Here is a 22353-nt window from a genome sequence, read left to right as displayed (position 1 = left end):
AAATTCTGTCAGTAATTACTCACCCTCATGTTGTTCCAACCTCGTAAGAACTTTGTTCATCTTCGGAACACAAATTAAGATATTTTTTATTAAATCTGAGAGCTGGCTCACTCCTCCATAGGCTTCTAAGACACTATAACTTGCTGGCCCAGAAAATGCATTAAAGACATCGTTAATATAGTCCAAGTGACTACAGTGGCTCAATCTTAAGTTTATAAAGCGACGAGAATACTTTTTGTGCGCAAAAAACAAACTAAAATAATGACTTTATTCCACTATTCATTTCCTTCTCTCTGGGCCTCAAGTTTTTTCACATAGTGTAACTGCGTAGCGCTTCTGTGTTATACGTCACACGCATCACACACATGACCAGCGTCGGCCAATAGTGAGCCTACGTGTGACGTGCAACACAGAAGCGCTGCGCAGTTATACTACGTGAAAAAACTCAAGGCCCAGAGAGAAGGAAATGAATAGTGGAATAAAGTCATTATTTTTGTTTGTTTTTTGCGCATGACATTAAAAATGTCCAGTAAACGTACGTAATTGATTCACTAAAAAGAATCGACTCAAACTGAATTTTTTCTGTAATCAGACTACAATTGGTCACACTATATGTTTTTGATTCACAAAAAAAAAAAAAAAAATGTTATCAGACCCACACTGCTCACCATGTGTGTTTTATGATTCACTACAAAACAACCAACTCATAAGAGTCATTCGCTCAGGAACTGGACTACACTGGTCACACTGTTTGTTTTTGATTTATTAAAAAGAATCGGCCCAGACTACAATGGCTGTGCTGTATGTGTTTGATTCACTAAAAACAACCATATCCTAGGATTCATTCTCTCAGGAACTGGACTACACTGGTCACTCTGCATGATTTTGATTTACTTAAAACTATTAGTTCATACAGTAGGAGTCATTTGTTTGGGAATCATACAACAGTGGTTGCACTGTATGTTTTTGATGAACTAAAAAAAACGGGCTGATTAGAGTCATTCATTCAGAAATCAGACTACACTGCATCCGAAATTGCATACTTCCCTATTATATAGTAGGCGAAAAACAATATATGACAAAAGTAGTATATTAAAATTCACAGTACTCATAAAAGAGTACGCAAAAAGTACCCAGATGACCTACTACAGTACTTCCAGCGAGATTCTGAAGTGTGCACACGATGGACACTTTACTATCCCATGAGGCCACGGGAGAGGATTTGTGAATGGCAGTGAAGTGATGCAACTGACGCTGGTAGGTCACATGACAGCATGGCGGATGTAATACGTCCAAATTACATTCATACTAAATAGAACATCATTTTTTACCGGTCGTGAAGTAATTATTTATTCAAAATAAGTACACACTCAAGAGAGTATGCGATTTCGGATGCAGCCTTTATGAATCGCTAAATCATTCACTCAACGGTTTCATTCAGAAACTCATTTGTCAGGAATCAGATTACACTGGTTCTGCTGTATGTGTTTGATTCACTAAAAACAGCAACCTAAGAGTCATTAACTTGGAAATTGGACTACACTGGTCACACTGTATGCTTTATTCACTAAAAAAGGACCAGCTCCCAAGTCATTTTATGTGTAATCAGACTTCACTGGTCGTTCATCATTCAGGTCTAGTATTTTTTTTTTTTTTTTTTAAAGAAACTGGTTCAGAAAAGGCAGACTTTACCTTTTTTCCCTAGCTTGATACTTACAGTGCCTCTGGGAAGAGATAACTTCTCTTTTTAGAGCACTGTTTTTCCACAGGGCCAAGAGTCTTTTGATAGACGTGTTTGCATAACTGGGCTGTCTGTGGTGTTAGAGGGTCTGAAAAATCAGGCCAGCCAAGGAAAGTAACACAGCTGCAACTGCTGGCCCCCTTGCTTTAAATTAGACCTTAGGCTATCACAAAGATACCTTTATGATGAGAGCCACTGAGTTCAGGGGAAGGAAAGAGAGAACACACACACACACACACTGTGAACACAACATGTCAGAGCACAAGGAGAGAGGTAAGTATGTTCAAATGGAAATGTGAAGGTGCAAAAGGTTGCGATGCTATTGCACATCTGCAGAGAACTATTTGGGACAAATATACACATTTCAGTTTAAAATAGAAAAAACACTCAAAGCACAGTGCCACAGAAGCAGGAGGAGCCCAGACATCTCAAAAAAAAAAAAAAAAAAATAGATTCTCTGTGTCGACGGTGACAAAAAACCCTAACAAAAAACATTTGTTTGTAATGGATCAAAAAAGCACTGGGAAACAACATCAAATAGACTAAAATCCATCTCATAATCACTGAAGTAGCCACAAGGGTCATGTAAACATTTTCAATCAGTCTCAGACGGAGAAAAACAGTTTTGTAGACGGAGTATTCTTTCCTGGAAGAAGTGTGTTTTTATTCACTGAAATATTACAATGCACACGCAAGAATACCGCCATGCTAATTCCTCTATTTTGAAAAGAACAACCTCAATCAATTTTATTGCATTTTTGAATTTCTTTCTACACTTTAAGCATCATGAGAATGACCAGATGTGGCCCAGGCTTTCACTAGAGGTTTAGGCGGTTGATATAGATATCATCTAACAATCTAGTGGCCCCTGGCGCAATATCAGCAGTCTGCCATCGTCCAAAGTCTTTAGTGAGAACGATGAAGCAGAGATCTATTCAGGTCCAATCTCAGAGATTTCATTTCATTGTCATTCCAGGTATATGTATTTAGTCATATGTATACCAACCATTTCATTGTCCCACCTGCTGAAGGGCCTTTCAGTGACATTAAATACTTTCAGCGAAGATAGAGCTGTCTGTCAGAGATTGGCTTTGGGGTATTTCCAGTAAAATGGTCTTAAGTTTAAAACGCTGAAGTTTAGATGACAGCTATAAATCATCAAGTGTACATTTGGTCTGAACTATTTTTAAGCCAAACTAAGGAGGCATCTTAAAATATCATACGTGTATTTTAGAGCTGCAAGATTAATCGTTAAAAGATCGCGATCTCGATTCAAATATTTGCACGATCTTATTCCTAAATGACAACAATTCGTATGTGTCTATTAAACCTTTGACAAAATCACTTTCAAATCTGCGTTGGTGCTGAGACCCAGAGAGAGACCCAGTTGTCATATAGGTATGAAATCTGATCCATCAAGTAACGAAACAAGTGAATTATAGAGAGGTGCAGGTATGACATCACTTTGTAGGCCAAAATGGGGAAGCGAGTTAGCATTTTAGCACTTCTGGTTCCATCGTCCAAAAGTCAATGGGTTTCTGGAATGGGATTTTGGTTTAATAGCTGAAATAGGTCTGTGGTGAACACAAGCTCAAGACACTTTCGTGTTTTATTCTGCAACATAAAATCCATCAGTATTACCCCACTTGTGATTTTTGAAACTGTAACGTGTCTTGATAAAGGCGGTTGCTAACAAGTGGCTAAATGGGACTAGAGGCTGTCGAGGAGATTAAACATCACGCCGAACAGGTCAGCTCAGATCGCTTTTACAGCTTTGTTATGGTTATAATTGTGCTCTTACAAACTATTCTAACTCAAACTTTCTGGGAAAATATTTTTCGATAAAAACTGAAAGAGTTGTCGGAAGCTTAGTAATGGTGACGTTAAATGCATGCGACAGTAGTGTAGCTAGTTTAGCCTAACTTTACTACCTTTTTACTTCTGGCAAATGCATTTAGGCTTTAAAATTCATAAAAGATGTGTTCATCTGTGAAAAATTATCTTGATGGACAAAACGTGCAAGTATCATAAACTTTTGGATTATAGCAAAAATGAATATCTGTGATCAACAAAAGCCTATGGAAAAATCCAATTGGGTTTTTGTTGAGGAAACCAGTGTGATGTTAACTGTCGATTGGCCTTCAAAGTGACTTCATACCTGCAACACTCTATTTATGAGTGAGTCATTGAATTATTCATTCAAACTGATTTAATTCATTCAAATTAATTAAATATTTTTAAATAGACTGCAGCAATGAATATTTTGTCAGAACCATAGTTGCAACCTCTAGTACAAACCTCTAAATTTCATGTTATTTTGTTTAGTTTTCTGTTCAGAATCATGGGAGAATTTTGATCTCATTTTGAAAGAAAAAAATTGTGATTCTCCTTTAGTCCCCTTTAGTTTCCAATGGAAAATTTAATTAAATTCCTCATTAAAGAATCAGTGAGTCTCCATCTTCAACTCCACATTCTCTCATAGAATTCAGTCTATATAAAAATTCTATCTGACACCCTAGCAGTCACCCAGCAACTTTCCAAAACAGCCTAGTAACCGCCTAGCAATCACCCAGAACACTGTAGCAATCACATAGCAACATCCTAGCAACCGGCTAGCAACCATCCAGAACACCATAGCAACCACAGTGTGATTTAAAGTACATTTAAATGTTTTGCCACTTGCTTGAGCAACTTAATGTATAAATCTATAGCCTAAGTAATTAATTGAATAGTGCATTTAAAAGTGACTGTACTGTGTACAAAGAGTGTACAATGCTGAAAACCACTTTCAAGTTTTGGATTTGAAATCATGAATGAATGTTGTGTTTGTGGTATACAGCCGTGGATCAGCTGTGCACTGAAAACGCATCATATGTGAAAGCACAATGAGCCCGTGCTGCTTCTGCACCGCATACTTACTACAATACTTACCGCAAAAGGAGTATGTGTGAACCGGGCGTAAGATGAAGTAGCCATTGTTTACTGTACTGATGCAGGCCACACCATTACACAACATTAGTCATCCAACATAGTTGTAGAGGCTGCAGTGTGGAGACGCTGCCCAAATGCAACCATACAAAGGTCTCATTCTGTAGTAAAGAGGAGGTTCAGGAATGTCCACGGAAGGTATTAGACAGCGGACATGTAAATATTTCCACATCGCTTCAGTTAAACTTCCTGGGGGCAGTTTTCCTTTGCTCTCAGCAAAGGAAATGAATCCTGGCACAAACTATGGAAGTGTATTTTCTGTAGAAAGGGTTGGGGGATGCTGGGTTTTACTAAAGTTTATAAGACAAGAAACATTTTAGAGACGAAGACAGAAATGGACAAATGGTGTGTAGAAGTTCAGATGGATGACACTGGTGTGGACAGACAGTGAAGAGTTACATTAAAGGAGGAGGAGGGCCACCATATATGAAAGGTGCTTCATAAAATTTGTAAACCTAGAAGTCCTCATCGCTTATTTTTTCATCAGCTTACTTTAATGATGAAAAGGTGGGGAGAACTTTGTGAGGAAGCTGGGGGAAGTATCCTCACAGAAACGTCTTTATGAGTTTCACGCACGATGCGCACCTGCAGAGACACACACGGCGTGTCAATGGAAATGCACTGAGAGCTGCAGATAAACACGCAGCCACAGAGTGCCTGTGTTTGGCTGATCGGTGCACATAGGAAAACTCTGTTTATTGAGCCAATCGCTCCTCATGGATTGAAAACACAAGGGCAGTTCATGAGGAAAATTAGCAGGAAAGTAAAAAAAAAGAGCATATGTTTCCTATAAAAGCATGAAGAAATGTGACCAAAATTGAAAAACCAAAAAAGACTGCAGTTTTCTTACAGATATTCACATTTAACGGTTCTTCAATATCTGGTATATTGTTAAATGCCATTCAAAGGTTAAGTAACTTATTTGATATATTGTTTGAATAAAACCCATTCATTCATTAATTTGAGCTATTCATTATGACAAAGACAAAAGACAAAATAAATTTGCAAGCATTTAGATTGATAAACAACTCTGCATTATTATGATAGTGATTAACAATAATAATAATCATTTTTAGATGGTCACAAATGTATGAATTTTTTATAATAATAATAATAATAAATATAAATAAATGTGTGACCATCTTCTAGATTATTATTGCTATTAGTAATATATTTTTGTTATTATTATCAATATCATTAATATGTGTAATTATAACAATAGCAATAGTGTCTAATCTCTACTCAAAACTGCTTTTCCAGTTCATTGCCCATAATTTCAGCACTATGTGGGAAAATCACAATATACTAAATACATACCAAACAAGACATAATGCCGCCAATCAAACAACTGTTATAACACAAAAGACTATTAAAGCTAGTGAACTATTCAAATACATTCATTTGAAATGCCTGCATTCAGCTTTCTCTATGGCACATGGCTAGCAAACTAGATAAACTAGATAAAGTAAACAACTGTTTAAGAACATAATTTAGCATTTTTAAATATTTGACATCTTTTATTAAATACAGTGAGAGTCTCACATGCATATAATTCATTTAATGTGTGGTAATCCTTCAAACGGGCCTGGCAGCATGGCCATTAAAGCCACCATAAGAGATCCTCTAATGAATATTGATGAGCTGGACACCAACACTAGGGCAATGTTAGAGCTCTTGGACTCTAATATTCTGGCATTACATAAGTTACCATTTCCATCTTGACATTGCCAGGTGGTTAAGGGAGGTCCGGATGATGATTTGGGGGGCCGCGCATTAGGTTTGTTTAACTATGTTTAAATACATAAAGATTTCTCCAGAAATATCAAGAACTATTGGGTAGTAGAGTGATTAGATCCAATCTGATGGCAAACCTGATGTTTTGACACAAGACTTCAGAACGATCTTGTGGTTCATGACCTGAGAACCTGTTTGGATTCTCAGTGAATGGATGATACCTCCCAAATCAGATGCAACTTTTACTTTTCCCTGATCGTCAATGGAGCTTTTCCAACATCTTCACTCTTAATTTTTGAGGGAAGGCCATAATATACAAAAATGACTGGAGTCATAGAAACTCTCAAAAGTGGGAAAACACTCTTTGAGACACGTGTGGAGAAATCAGCCTCACGTGATAGGAAAAACAGAGCCACAATATTTTCAGACTGCGTTACAGCACTATATCATATACTTTTCATAACCACACGCTTATGAAAAGTGGGGCTTATGGGTAGAATATAACGCACTTTTAGCATTAACATACAGTACTGAGTCATGGTCACCTTTTACTGTATGGAAAACAGCAGCTTAGACATTCTGATAAATGTCTTTTTTGTGTTCTATTCAAAAGCGAAAGTAAAACAGGTTTGAAATAATATTAGGGTGAGTAAATGTTGACAGAAACAGTCTGTGGTCAGAAGAGATGAGCACTGGAGTGGAGGCACATGCAGACTGCCGACAGCATTCATTCAGCAGAAACAAAGTAAACATCTGTAATGTGACTAACATGCATAGCCTTAAATCTGCTCTCTGTGGTGCCTTGGAAAAGCATTTCTTAGCAACTGTCAAAAATAAAGATGTTTTCCAAGCTTTACTGAAAAAAATTAATAAGTCCACTATCACTGCTAACGTTCAAAAGTTTGGGGTCAGTACTTTTTTAAATGTTTTTGTAAGAAGTCTTTTATGCTCACTAAGGCTGCATTTATTTGATACAAAATTTAGTTAAAACGGTAATCTTGTGAAATATTATTACAATTTAAAATAACTGTTTTCTATTTTAATATGTAATTTATTTATGTGATGGCAAAGCTGAATTTTCAGCATCATTACTCCAGTCTTCAGCGTCACATGATCCTTCAGAAATCACTCTATGATGATTTGGTGCTAAAAAACATTTCTTATTATTATAAATGTTGAAAACAATTGTGCTGCTTAATTTTTGATGAAAATCTGATTATTATTTTTTCCAGGATTCTTTGATAATTAAGAAGTTTTTAAAAAGTCTTTATTTGAAATAGAAATATTTTGCAACAAGTCTTTATACTGTAACATTTGATCAATTTAATGAATCCTTGCTGAATAAAAGCATTAATTTCTTAAATAAAATACTACTGAACCCAAACTTTTGAACGGTAGTGTCCAAGAGCCTGAAACCACTTTAAAAATCTAGGATTCAAAGTCAAATATAAATAATAATATAAACATAATGAGCTTTTAAATAACTCTAATTAATAAGAATTATTTTGTGATACTGATCTTGCAAACTGTGTTTGTACAGACAGTCAGATGTTCTTGCTTCCATTACACAAGCACAAGATGCTCTTTGAATCATTCTCAAATCATGAGAAAATTATCATCAGGTTTTACACAAACTTGTGACGTTTTTGCAGCTCGAGTGCTGCTGTCATTAAAGCTACAATATGTAATTTTTTTCGCCGCTAGGGATCGCTAACCTCTTACAATAACTAAGGCGTCGGTTGATGACGCATAAGCGGAATTATGGAACTTGTCGTCATGCTGATGAATCTAATAATGTTTATGGATGAGTGAATACATTGATGTTTTTAACATGTGGTATGAAGCAGGGTGTGATTGCTAATGAGAGACGGATATCAGCGCCACACGCGAGTCCCGCGGATATAAAGGAATAAGGACATTTCATTCTACCTAACTACCCGCAAGTGCTGAATTAATACTCACACAGGTTAGTTTATTTGACGAATGAAACTTGTGAGGTAACGCAACGCTGTTTCACTTGGTCTACACTATCACACTAAACAGCATTTGAGTGTGTTGAAAGTTATAATGTTATTCTATGTGTTAGTTTGTCTGTATGAGACTAGCAGTAAGATTACATTAGAATAACATACTGATCATATTCTAACATTTCATCATGTTGAGCTATATATATTTGATGTACATTTGTTCACCTGTCTAATAAAGTACATGCAAGACTAGCGTCTCTGTCAAGTCGAAGTTTGTCACGGACGCGGAGCTCTCGGCATCTCGAAAACGCCATGCTGATGATCCATAATGTTTGAACGAAACAACAACAGCGTGAGCGTGCCGCTAGACGTAACGCAGTTGTCCACGTCTGTCGCCATGGTTACTATGGCAGTACGAGCGGAAACCAGGTAAAAAGCGGATATTACATCATTGACAGGCGACAGAGACCAGGGACAAGCCATTATTTAAAATTGGAATTTCTCTGAAATTAAATTTTTTTGAGAACTTTTGGGATATTAGTATACAACTGCAGGAAATATATCACACTGTGCAAGTGATTTTTGAATATTTTATTCCAAAAATCTTACTGTACCTTTAAAGCAAAAGAGGGACTCTCTAAAAATATTACATTATGATAGTCAGTTATTTTTAATTCAACTTTTTACTCAAACTGTCAATACAATCATATAATTTGCAATGGGAAAATGTTAAACTCCTACTAGTTGGCCCATATATTTTTGAACCTCTAGGGAGGAGGTAAATAGGTAAAAGAGAAGAGCACTTTACTCAGAACATCTCAGCTGGATTTAAATACTATAGTAACTAAATACTAATAATGTGCCCATAAACCAACTATTGCCTCACATTTTGGGTTTTTGGGTTCACGTTGACCACAGACATGTGGCTGACACAGTGCGACTAGCTATGTGAACACAATGTGATTCCAAGCCCTGTCTAACACAACACAGACTCATATCAGCAGTCCTCTGGTACTACGTCAGAAAGATGGTTTCTGTCTATAAAATATCTTGTGGATCATTTTAGAAATGACACAGACTGAAGGAATTAGGCTTGTTCTCATTTTAAATCAGAGGTCCATGAGAAAATCTTTTTCTTCCAGTGCTATCATTCTGCTTGTGACACCAGAAACGGCTCATGATGAAATGGGGCGCAAATATGAAAAAACTAAATGCAAATAGACAAGAACAACATGTGATTTGTGCTTTGAGAGAGCCAGGAAGATTTAATTCAGCATGTGGAATCAATTCACCCAATCATCAGTTCACTAGTGAGTGACTAATTACAGCCTCAGGGAAAAAATGGATAAACTTTGTCATATGTAAAACAATGTCTTCTTGAGGATAATTGGACAAATAACAACTCTGCGGAGCATTTAACTGTCATAATTTAACAAAACATGTATAAGAGAAACAATCCAACTACAGTACTTGATCTGTTGATCTCTGAATCCTTCCTCTGAAGGTTATACATCAAGTTTAGAAAGCCCAAACACCTAAATAGGAGAGAAAAAGTTAGCTGACATTAACCAGTTTTGAACTGGATTCATATATCAGATTTCTCTAAAATTAATAAGAACCTCTAGAATTATTCAAGAATACTTTATCCGAAACACATGCATTCGATCTAAGCAGTGTTGCATGATCGCAATATATAAAAAAAAGTTACAAACAAAGCCCATCTCCGAGCAACACACAGTGACGTGCCTGAATGAATCAGTATTTCTGAACGAAACTGTTGAGTGAATGATTTAGCGATTCATAAAGGCTGCGTCCGAAATCGCATACTCTCTTGAGTAGGTACTTATTTTGGATAACTAATTACTTCATTACCATGAAAAAAAGAGTGTGCGTAATATGAATGTGATCCGGACGTACAACATTCGCCAAGCTGTCATTGTCATGTGACCTACCAGCGTCAGTTATGTCGCTTCACTGCCATTCATAAATCCTCTCCCGTGGCCTCATGGGATAGTAAAGTGTCCATCATATGCACACTTCAGAGGAAGTAGTAGGTAACCTGTGTACTTTTTGTCTACTCTTTTAAATACTGTGAATTGGGACATACGTCACATACTGTTTTTCGCCTACTACATTATAGGGAAGTATGCAATTTCGGATGCAGCCATAGACTTTAATTCCTGAATGAATCATTGAGTTTCAACAAAGATGAATTAATTATTTAATGACTTATTCATAAAACATCTCTTGTCACCACCTACTGGGTTAAAAGAGTCACTGAAAAATCATCACCACTATTATTTTGACTGAAAGTCAGTCTGAAACAAATAATTGGAGTGATACAAACAGTTGCTATATTTCCGTCCATTTTATGTGAATTTTGGGATATCGCATAAAAAAAAATGCTGGATGGAAATGGCAAGATGCGAATAAATTATAAAAACGTGCATAAAAAAAAAAAAGAGCTCAATTTAAAGGAACCATATGTAAGATTGTGGACAAAACTGGTACTGTAATCACTTTCAAATTACTGTAGAGTGGTGTATCCCCTCCCCCTCCCCCCGACTCGAGGTTGCCAGTTAGGCTGCAGAATCCAGCAGGAACGCAGGCTGACACATAGCTGTGGTAACTAGAGCAGAGCTGGCAACCCGGATGCCGAAACACTACTGACTTCGTGATTGGTAGATAGGTGGAGGGTGGAGCTTCAGGCCAAAACACAACATGACAATATCAACATTAGAGCAACTTCACTTTTAAATGACAATATCCTGGCCGGACTACTGTTGTCAGTGATATAAGTATTTGAAATGAACATGATTTCTTACTGTCTAGTGACATATCAGGGCCATTTTATGATTAATTGAAATACATTTCTTACATACGGTTCCTTTAAAATTGCAATTTTGGATGGAAACATAGCTAGCGAACAGTCCTAGTGCAGTTGGACTGTTTTTTTTCAGCACAGCATCTTTTGGTAATCTTGTAGAGAAGGAAAGAAATCCTTCAAGGTCTGTCTCTAACCTGAGCAGCTTTACAGTGAACATAGCCTGACCCCATGTACAGAGGAAGGGTGTGTCAATGGAAGGATATTCAGCAGGAGAGGGGTGGAATATAATGTGGCTTTTTTTGTGCCACATACCAGTAGCTTTAATTTTTGCTAAAGAAATGAGGCAACACAGAACTTCCTATGTCAAGCTTGGCTGAAAGCACTGATGTCATTCCCCTACCACAAAAATAAATAAAAATCTGTTTTCTCATTGAAAGTTAGCTTCTGTCACATTGGATGTACACTGAGAGCAATTAACATTAACATACAAGCTGAAAATGCAATAACACGCTTAGGTTTATGACTTAAAGGTCTGGTGGAATATTTAATGTTACAATAACTACACAGTTTTATGAATTAAGAAACCTGGTACCCCATCATAACTAAACTATGTGGGTCTTGGGTCTGAAAAAGTCTTTTGGTTTGGGTGAAGTCAGTGAACAGTCAAACAAGAATAATGACCATCTCTAAAGATGTGGTGATGATAATATAACTTAGAATTTTTATTTATTCCCTGTGGATTTTTAAACCTGTCGTTTAGAGGTTTTGGTACCATACGTGTATGCCGGCGTGTCACAAAAGGAGAGAATATCTATAACTCTACATATAATTCCTCAGGCAGGTCTGCATGAGACCATTTAATATGGTTTTCAAATTAGGTCATTAAAAGACTTATCCTACAATATTTCTATCATCGTAACTCATGACCTTATTTCCATTTAAAGAGAATCAGCAGAGCGTATTTCATCATGGCTGTGCAATAAATTCTCTGTGAAAATCAATTCCTTTGGCTGGTTTATTCTATTAAAAAAAGTTCAGCTACAAACATGATTTGTATGTGATTCTTTCTGTCATTGCAAGTTTACAGTATGATTTCTTGTAGAAATTATTAATGAAATAGTGATCTACTGTAGCAGTACAGGAGCTCTAACACATGAAACCCTGGTGCTCATGCTGTAAGTTCAAATCTGTATATATATCTATATCTATATCTATCTATATATATATATATATATATATATATATATATATATATATATATATACACTACCGTTCAAAAGTTTGGGGTCAGTAAGATTTTAATGTTTTTAAAAGAAGTATCTTCTGCTCACCAAGGCTGCATTTATTTGATTAAAAATACAAACAAAAACAGTAATATTGTGAAATATTATTCCAATTTAAAACAGCTGTTGTCTATGTGAATATACAGTAAAGTGTAATTTATTCCTGTGATCAAAGCTGAATTTTCAGCATCATTACTCCAGTCTTCAGTGTCACATGATCCTTCAGAAATCATTCTAATATGATGAGTTGATGCTCAAGAAACATTTATGATTATTATCAATGTTGAAAACAGTTATTTACATTTTTATTTCATGATGCTATGATGAATAGAAAGTTCAAAAGAACAGCATTTATCGGAAATCTAAAGCTTTTGTAACATTAAACACTACCGTTCAAAAGTTTGGGGTCAGTAAGAATTTTAATTTTATTTTTTGGGGAAATAAATAAAATAAATCAATACTTTTATTCATCAAGGATGAGTTAAACTGATCAAAAGTTACAGTAAAGACATTTATAATGTTAGAAAATATTCTATTTTAAATAAATGCTGTTCTTTTGAACTTTCTATTCATCAAAGAATTTTGAAAACAAATTGTGCACAACTGTTTTCAACATTGATAATAATAATGAATGTTTCTTGAGCATCAAATCATCATATTAGAATGATTTCTGAAGGATCATGTGACACTGAAGACTGGATAAATGATGCTGAAAATTCAGCTTTGATCACAGGAATAAATTACAGTTTAAAATATATTAGAAATTAGAAACTAGAAATTAGAAATAGAAAATTTAAAATTGTCATAATATTTCACAATATTGCTGTTTTTTTTTGTTTTTTGTTTTTTTTATCAAATAAATGCAGCCTTGGTGAGCAGAAGATACTTCTTTTAAAAACATTAAAAAATCTTACTGACCCCAAACTTTTGAACGGTAGTGTATATATATATAACTCAGTTGAAGTTCACAATTGGTTGGAATGATTCATTAGCAAATTAATTTGAATAAGAATCCTAAAAAAAATCCTAGAAAATTATAAAACAGAAATAATAGATGGTTGTATGACATTCTATGTTATATACTTATGTGATCTTTTGATCAAATTTTTAGTTTCCAGAGAGTCCAGATAAGAGAGGATCAGATAAATTCTGATCAATCTTTATCCCAACTAACCCTAACCCTAAAAGTCAAACCTTTCAGATGCTATCAAGATGCTGCCAAGGGTAGATCTGGTTCATGTTAAACTTAAAATTTCACATACATTCTATATAAATATATATCTATATAAATATATCATAAATACAAATTGTATATCAAAAACTTGGAGGCACAGCTGTTTCTTCTTATAAACAAATACATATAAAAAATTTCCATACTTCAACAATCTCTGGAAATAATCAGTTAATCATTGTATAACTTCAGTTTTACTATCCTCATGCTAAGTTTCACATAATAAACAAACTAAATATTCACAAGAAACATAAGGTGGAGGTTCTTGTTGAATAAAACCCCCTCCCAATAAAATGTATGTGTGTGGGGGGGACAGAAGAGTTACTGGAAGTGAGGCAGCAGGGAATGGAAAGTGAAAACGGAGACAGCATTAATGAATGACGGGTACGTGCCAACCATGGTCCATATTCAAGCTTGGAAGACACAGCAGGGAGAGCAGCTCCTGAAGTTATGTATACAGTTGTGTGTGTGTGTGAGGGGGGGCTAGTTAGTTATTAAATTATTCCATTTTATAATTATTAAACAAAAGTTATATTTATTATATATTTATAAATATATATTTTTTTATTTTATTAAAAAATATTAATATTACAAAACATATGTGCAATACTTTAATACTACTAAATAAACAAGGGAGACATCTTCATTTATTCAAAATACTGGATGCCCTAGGGTAGGGATGGCGAAAACTAAAAATTTTCTTGACCGACCACCGAGCCTCATTAGCCGGTTGAAACCGGTTAACCGATTAGTTTAAAATATGCTACACTATTTGAAATAACATCCATTTCGAGCCGCGCCTGCAATTTCACAACTCTGTCGCATCTCTCTGCCGCTTTGCCTCCCACTCACACACACACTGCCCTGGCCCGGCGCCGCCCTTCCACTCATGTCACTTTTTTAAAATCCCCTACAGCGCGAGGAGCTTGTATGTAATCGGAGGCCAAATGACTCCTCTAAGTTTCGAAATGGTTTGGGTACAAGGTGATCGCGTTGAAAATAAAGGCGTTTTCTAGCGTTAGAAGCTCATTTGAAACATTGACGCGGCCCATTTAAGAAAATGGCAGCTCCGAAGAGACGCCGCTTTAGTGTGAGGTAGTGCTAACAATAATAAAGAAATATGATGATCATCACCACCTTATCTGTTACCACTGAAATGTACTAGTCCACTGTCTATAATAGCCTAATTTAGAGATCACTTTTTTTTTTTTTTACCGACTACCGACAAATTTGATCGGTTAACATTGATACGGTCAACCATCGGTCAAACGGTCATCGGTTAACATCCCTACCCTAGGGAAACTTGTTTTTAAGGCCCCAATATACTTCAAGTGAAATCGAAGTATCAGGCCAAAATGAAGATCGTTTTGTGAGTTCGAAACAGCTTGCCAAAGAGAACTTTCAGGAGTTCACTCCGGCTGGAAAACAACAGAAGAACAACATAAGAACATTGTAGCCAGAGCTACTTCTATGACGAATCACAGGTACTGGGATATTCCGCAGCAGTTGGCGTCCCATTTATAAATATAAACACTTTAGGCGTATCATAGTGATTCATGATAGGACAAAAACACAGTTTGGAAGACAGATTCATGATGTACTCACTCATTCTACATTTTGAAAACAAAAAAAGTTACATAGTGCACCTTTAAGACATGAAATGCAGAGAGAGCATGGAGAAAACTCTTGCCTCAAGGCTCTGAGGTGTGACCCACCAAGTGAAATTTTGTTTAATGTTTATTACATTTATTTTTTTTACGGTTTTAGTCATCCTTATGTCATACCTGATAGTTTTCTGCAGACCTCCCCTAGACAGAGTGCGTGAAGGACAAGTCTCTAAGCATCTTGTCTTGGTTTGTCCAGCCCACAACCTCTATTATCCCTTTCAGCAGGGATGCAAGTAGACCAGCAATTACATAATGAGCTTATAAACTGCAAAAAGAAAAAGAGAATAGCAAGAGAGCTCTGTTCCATGCCACTGGGCTCCTCACCTATGTCCCATTACAGAATGCCTGGAATGTCCTGAAATCTGGCGTTCCAGGGGGTCACCACAGGAACAACATGGCATCAGTCCAGCTGAGAACAAACAGAGCAGTTATTGTTCTATTAGTCAGCGATCCGTTGACCCTCTTCAAACACACACACTCATATGCAAACAGTAAAATCCAACAATTTGTTTTTTGTTTTGAGGCAATGGCTTGTGTGAGCAGCAGCTCCCCATGGGATGCAGGTGATGATAGTTGGAAGATCAAATTCATCGTTGCATATTAGAAACCAGCAGCTCGTCCAAAACCCTTGTTAAAACTCGCAGCTTTTAAGAAGAGCGTGAGACATGACAAAAAAAACATAAAATGATCATTGCAAAATGATTAATTGTGAGCCGTGGTGTGGATCTTTTCTCACAGCTGCCTTCGCAAAACTATATTTTGGATCATTCTCACGAATAACATCAAGAAAGCAATTTAGTCATGATGTACGAGTCCTGTAGAAGAGACAAAATGTGCATAGTTAAAAAATACCAGACACTGAAAAAAAAAAAAAAAAAGAAGCCATCATACGGAACGCATCATTAACTTGTCAAAGCTGAAATGACATCATGTAGACCTTTCTCAAAGTCACAAAATCTCTGTGTTAAAGCATCATTTAAATGACGTGAACAGTGACCTTGATCAGTTTTAATGGTACAACTCAGGTTAAGTTTGTTAACATTAGCTTTACATGAATTAACAAATATATTGTTCATAAAAAATGAATGTTTTTTAAATAAAAAAAGCATTTATAAATCCAGGTTATATGTTATTTTCTACATGCACATGCAAAACATTTTTAACATTTAAAGTTGTACACATTAATGTATTATAAACAAACAAGAATAACAATGAACAATAGTATTGTATTATAGCAAATTACCTTAACAGATTAAGAAATGCAATGATTTTTATTTTATTTTTAGTTCATGATACCTAATGCATTACTTAAAGTTAACAAATGTAATCTTATTTTAAACCTAACATATTTTTAATCTTAAGTTTATTTCTTTTTTGTTTGTGATTTATGTCTATTTACTTTAACAATGGGGCCATTGTATTTATATAGCAATACAGCACATACAGTACATCAATACTGTTTTGTGAAAATGTTTTGCAAAGTTTTCGGAAGCATTTTGTGAGCATGAAGAATATATAAGAACCGAACGTTGAAAAGTAGCTATTTTAAAGCGACACAAACAGAAGCATAAACTACTATACAAAGAGTCACAGTCACTCTTGGTAAATGTTTTGTGCTATCAAAGGTCAATGCTTCAAATACACGCTGACATCACCTAGACTGGTGGTCCAGACCCGCGACAACTTTCTAGAGAGCAGACCTCATGGCTGCCGATTAGCAGAGAAATCAGTGATATCGCTCTCCCCCTGGGCATCAAACTCAATTGTGTAAATGACTGCAGTAACTGCTATCTAAGAAGACCAAGTGCTCCAACAGACGCTCGAGAAGTTAAATTTAACAGGTGTATTTCTTTGGCTGCTCAGTATACCTCCCTGACGGTCTAGTTCAGATGTCATTTTTATCAGGCCGTTTGGGTGGCTTTTACCATGTGCAGCATGAACACTATGAGAATTGTTCACTGAAATATGCTTATCTCTGGAAGTGAGTGATATAGCTTGTCTTCCATGTTTTTAGGCATGTTGTTTATTTCTAATATTTGTGAGTAAACCTACAATTTTAAGGGTATTACGTGAGCTTATATATATATATACAGTACTGTGCAAAAGTCTTAGGAATGTTAATACCCCCTGCAAACCTTCCTGCAAAGCTACCTGAGAAACTATGCGCAAGTGTACCTGGACAGTCTGTCTCAGTTTTTTCTGTTTCTTCATGTAATCACAGACGGACTCGATGATGGTGAGATCAGATCATCCTGGCTGTTGTCAGACTCCTTGTGTATACAGAAATCTCACTGGATTATTACAATTAATGGCAAAAACAATGTTTGGAAAATGTAAACTGATATTTCATACTGACACACTACAGCAAAAGATATAAATAACTGATTTAAAACCATTTTTTGGGTTTGGGTGGGGGGTATTAACATGCCTAAGACTTTTGCACAGTACTGTATATCTTTCTAAATCATGTCCAATGGTTAATAAGCAGCCAAAATGTATTAACAAAATTTGTCAAATTGGCTTGGCGATTGGCAAATTGTTGCTCATTCCTCAGCCAGGTCACTGAGGCCAACCTGAGAAAGTAAAATGTGAAAGAAATGATCAGTAGATATAGAATGCTATTAAGCTAAACAGCCGTGAACAAAAATATAAATGGCATACTTTTTATCCATATCACATTTCATGTAGACAGTGATTTAATTCTATAGCATTATATTGCATATAGCATTGGCAGCAACAGCAAGTAACGAATCTTATAACTTTAGTCTTACCAAGAGAAACATATGTGGCATAAGGAAGCAAGTTGACAGTCATAAATCTTGTTGACGTATGGTTTTCCCTCCTGGATTTGTACTATGCTTATACAACACCATCTGCATTCTTACCGAGCTTAAACTTGAATATGAAAAATTGTGTCAATCAAGTGACATGAGCATCATGAGATGTGGTGGAAAATTGTTCAGCAAATTGTTTTCACCACAATATTCTGTTCTACATATGTGACCCTGGACCACAAAACCAGTCACATGGGTAAATTTTATGAAATTGAGATTTATACATCATATGAAAGCTGGATAAATACGTTTTCAATTGATGTATGGTTTGTTAGGATAGGACAATATTTAGCCGAGATACAACTATTTGAAAATCTGGAATCTGAGGGTGCAAAAATATCGAAACATTGGGAAAATCACCTTTAAAATTGTCCATTTATGTTCGCAATTGTGCCTCATTCACTCACAAAAATACATGTTTTATATATTTACAGTAGGAAATGTACAAAATATCTTCATGGAACATGATCTTTATTTAATATCCTAATGATTTTTGGCATAAAAGAAAAAGCGATAATTTTGACCCATGCAATGTATTGTTGGCTATTGCCACAAATATACCCTTGCGACTTATGACTGGTTTTGTGATCCAGGGTCACATATATGATGCTTTTAAAGGATAAAATGGGCTTCAAATTATGATCACTTTAAAAGTGATAAACTATGCCTTGCACTATATACAGTATATGGCAGGAAGTGAAAATATTTAAATGTTTTGACTATTCAAAATCAGCTCAAACTATCCATTCCTGAACAGTTTGTTATAGCCAAATGAAACTAATCTAGATTATTTCATATCCAGACACGTCTCCGAAGATGTCCAGCTATGCACCTCATAATCTATGTACAAGATGAACTTGAAATAATATTAATGTGACATCATCCTTCTAATCTGTCTCCATGATGCCTTCCATGGCTGCCAGTCATTCCAGGGCAGTTTACACACTAATACCCCAGAGGCATTAGTTATTCAGATGCCCAGAGGCCTGCAGTCTATTCACTGATAATGCTGCCTAGATCTAATACATTAGGGTCAATAGTTACCCCTGCAGTTATCAGCATTTTTTCAGGAATTTAGCTTTAGAGTAAATGAAACCGCATTTAAAAGTGGAGACATGGAACGTCTACTTAGCAATGTCACTGACATTATTTAGTTCCCCTAATGCTACTTTTTACAACACCCAATTTATTTGCCAAAATGCAAGCTTCCCGAATACAAAGTGTGTCTTAAAGGTATAGCGGAGGATCTTTCCAAATTTTAGATAAGACCCGCCCTCTCCACTTTTTGAAAAGTTTGATTGATTCACCAGAATGATTGACAATTAGGAGGACCAATAGTATAGGTTACCCACCAGGAAGTAAAACATCCTCCGCTATACCTTTAAGTGACTCATTATTGGTCTAATCATATATTTCTCAGTCAAACTAGTCTTCTTCAACTCTCCTTTCTGCTAATATAGCCTATACACTTTCCCTTAATCTCTATAGTTTAAGATTGCATTTGACCTCAGACCCGTCTCTCAGCTCATATTCTCACTCTATGGATGAACAGAGAGATTAGACTTGTTTGGAGGAGATATTCTCTCCTGCAAGGCTTGCTTGACTGAGGTGTGAAACTCACACTGGTTCCACCTCAACTTCAGCAGGGCAGTGACCTCCACTGGCCACCCACTAGCACACAGAACAGATCGCGTTTGTCAAGGTTTCATTCCTGGGGACGGGACGAGGAAGTTAAGAGCCACTCTGTGCGGTCTGAGAACATCTATTTATGGCTTTTAACCTAAGCATGAAAACGACCAAGACTGATGTGGTGGTGTGATGTTTCAGAGCACATTCCCTTGACTCAGGAATGCACGGCAAAGGGGCCCAACAAATTTTAGTCACACTTGAAAGTGAATGAAAAAATAAACAAATGTATACTCAGCATACACCACAATAAACTAAATGTCAATTTGAGAATACTTTGATGTTTTTTGAAAAATACCAAGGGTTATATAATTTATTTGGAGTTTAAAATTTAAACTATAAATATTTTTTTTGTTATACATTTTGATATTATATAAAATAAATAAATAAATAATAATAATTATTATTATTATAATTACACACATAAATATTTTTTATATTTTTTTAAACGTATATGGACAAAAAAAAAATTGCACACACACACACACACACACACACACACACACACACACACACACACACACACACACACACACACACACACACACACACACACACACACACACACACACACAATTTATAAAAAAAATTGTCCATATACATTTAAAATATATATAAAAATATTTTAGAAAATATTGCTTTTTTTGTGTAATTATAATAATAATAATAATAATAATAATAACAATAATACTTGTTTTTTTGTACGTTCCACATAAGAAATAAGTCATAGACGTTTTGAACAACATGATAGTGAATAAATTAACTACTCCTTTACTCTTTCCTGTAAATTATGCTCTCACACACACATCTGAAGAATGTCTTATCCTCTTGAGTCTTTAAATTCATCTCTTACATAAACATGGCCATTATGGTTAACGCCAAATCTTAAATTCAAAACACAACATTTATCAGTCATTCCCTGAAGAGACAACCACAAATGCAAACATTTGGTAATTGGGAAAACCAGAAAGGTAAAATGTCAAATACTTTTGCACCTTCAAAATAAGACGTGTCTTGCGTAATATTTGTGTGAAGGAAAATGAAATGTCACTCTCGATTATTATTAGCTATAATGGCTAAAGACTGGAGGGTATTACACATAATTGCTAAACATATGCTACAGAATCCTACAAGCACTGTGGCTGTGGCTCTGATTTAGTCTGAAGCTCAGACTGTTTTGTCATACCTTATGGACAGACAAGCCACAAAGAATCTCATGACACTGCAAAACAGTTCCTGCATGAGTTTATTCATCAGAGGCAGATATTCAATACACCATTAGATCTGACCACGATTTGATGGGATTTCTGTATTTACTTCAAGATGCTACTTCAAGACTAGATTTAATATCTTTGAGCAGTTTGCGTAAAAATGCCTTGTGGTGCATGACATTGTGTTTATTGGCCATAACTCTTAATAAAATGTAACACAATCCAAAAGTAGGTTTCATGCTTAAAGGGATAGTCCACCTAAAAATTAATATTTTGTCATTATTTACTCATGTTGTTCCAACCAACAGTGAATTTCTTTATGAACAAAGAAACAAAAGATCTTTGTATGTATTAACAGAACAAAGCCTTTGGAATTTTGGGGTGAACTATCCCTTTAAGATATTGTTAGGACTTCTGTCGTACATCAGCTTTTACCTAATCTGTGACCACAAGAACTATATTCCTTCATGCGTGCATGTGCAGAAAAAAACACACTTAATAATAGTTTCCTCATCTTAACTGCCTGAATTATTTTTCTCTGTCAAGTGATTGCGCAGTGTTTTGGATTAAGGAATAATCGGAGGTAAATTGAGAACGTAACCTCAGCAATACAGTTTTGAGTCCTGTCAGCTGACCGTGGACCTCACATGGTGGTTTACCCGGTGATTAATGTGGATTGCAGCTAATTCGCCTTTTGTCTTCACCCTGTTCTTACAGTAAGCATGAATGAAAGGACCAGTCAACTGTAATCGCGTAAGATTAGATCAGTTCAACTATTTTTAAGTGCTTTTATTCATCATCTTCATTCAAAGTCATTAGACACACTGAAAAGAACACAATCCTTCTAGATCTACTGCAGCCATAAGGTCTTTGAAAAATGTAAAGACTCTCTGATGTTTAAGTATTAAATGTTGACTTTAGCAGATCAAAGGTATTCTTGATTACCGTATTGTGATTTATGCAGCTGCTGTAAGGACACTGACAGTGTTATAGTAGATCTAGTGCCACAGACATACATTTCTCCTTCCTTTCTCATCAATCTCCAGTTCCTTAGATTGTCTTGCACCTCTATCATACGGTAATGATAACCGTACAATAGCGCTATAGTCATATATATATTATCAGGTAACATAATAGGTCTGATGCACATTGGATAGAGGCGTAATTCAACAATATTTGACACT

The 22353-nt window shown here is 35.7% G+C and overlaps 1 long non-coding RNA gene across 8 annotated transcripts in view; it reads right to left on the bottom strand.

Moving 5' to 3' along the window:
- Positions 1-22353, bottom strand: part of LOC309482857 — a 157612-nt gene that overhangs the window by 117212 nt on the left and 18047 nt on the right. For 7 of the 8 annotated variants that reach the window (XR_014200393.1, XR_014200394.1, XR_014200395.1 and 4 more), the window contains 2 exons: positions 15763-15847; positions 15556-15653 (listed from right to left, as the gene is read on the bottom strand). This is a non-coding gene — a long non-coding RNA (uncharacterized lncRNA). The remainder of the gene's footprint in view (positions 1-15555; positions 15654-15762; positions 15848-22353) is intronic. The other variant, XR_014200399.1, reaches the window with a different exon arrangement.

This window comes from Leuciscus leuciscus (genome assembly GCF_965113295.1).
Source record: "Leuciscus leuciscus genome assembly, chromosome: 19".
NCBI classification, from domain to species: domain Eukaryota; kingdom Metazoa; phylum Chordata; class Actinopteri; order Cypriniformes; family Leuciscidae; genus Leuciscus; species Leuciscus leuciscus.
Note: the sequence above shows the minus strand (reverse complement) of the source record. Positions and strands in the feature narration are given on the sequence as shown.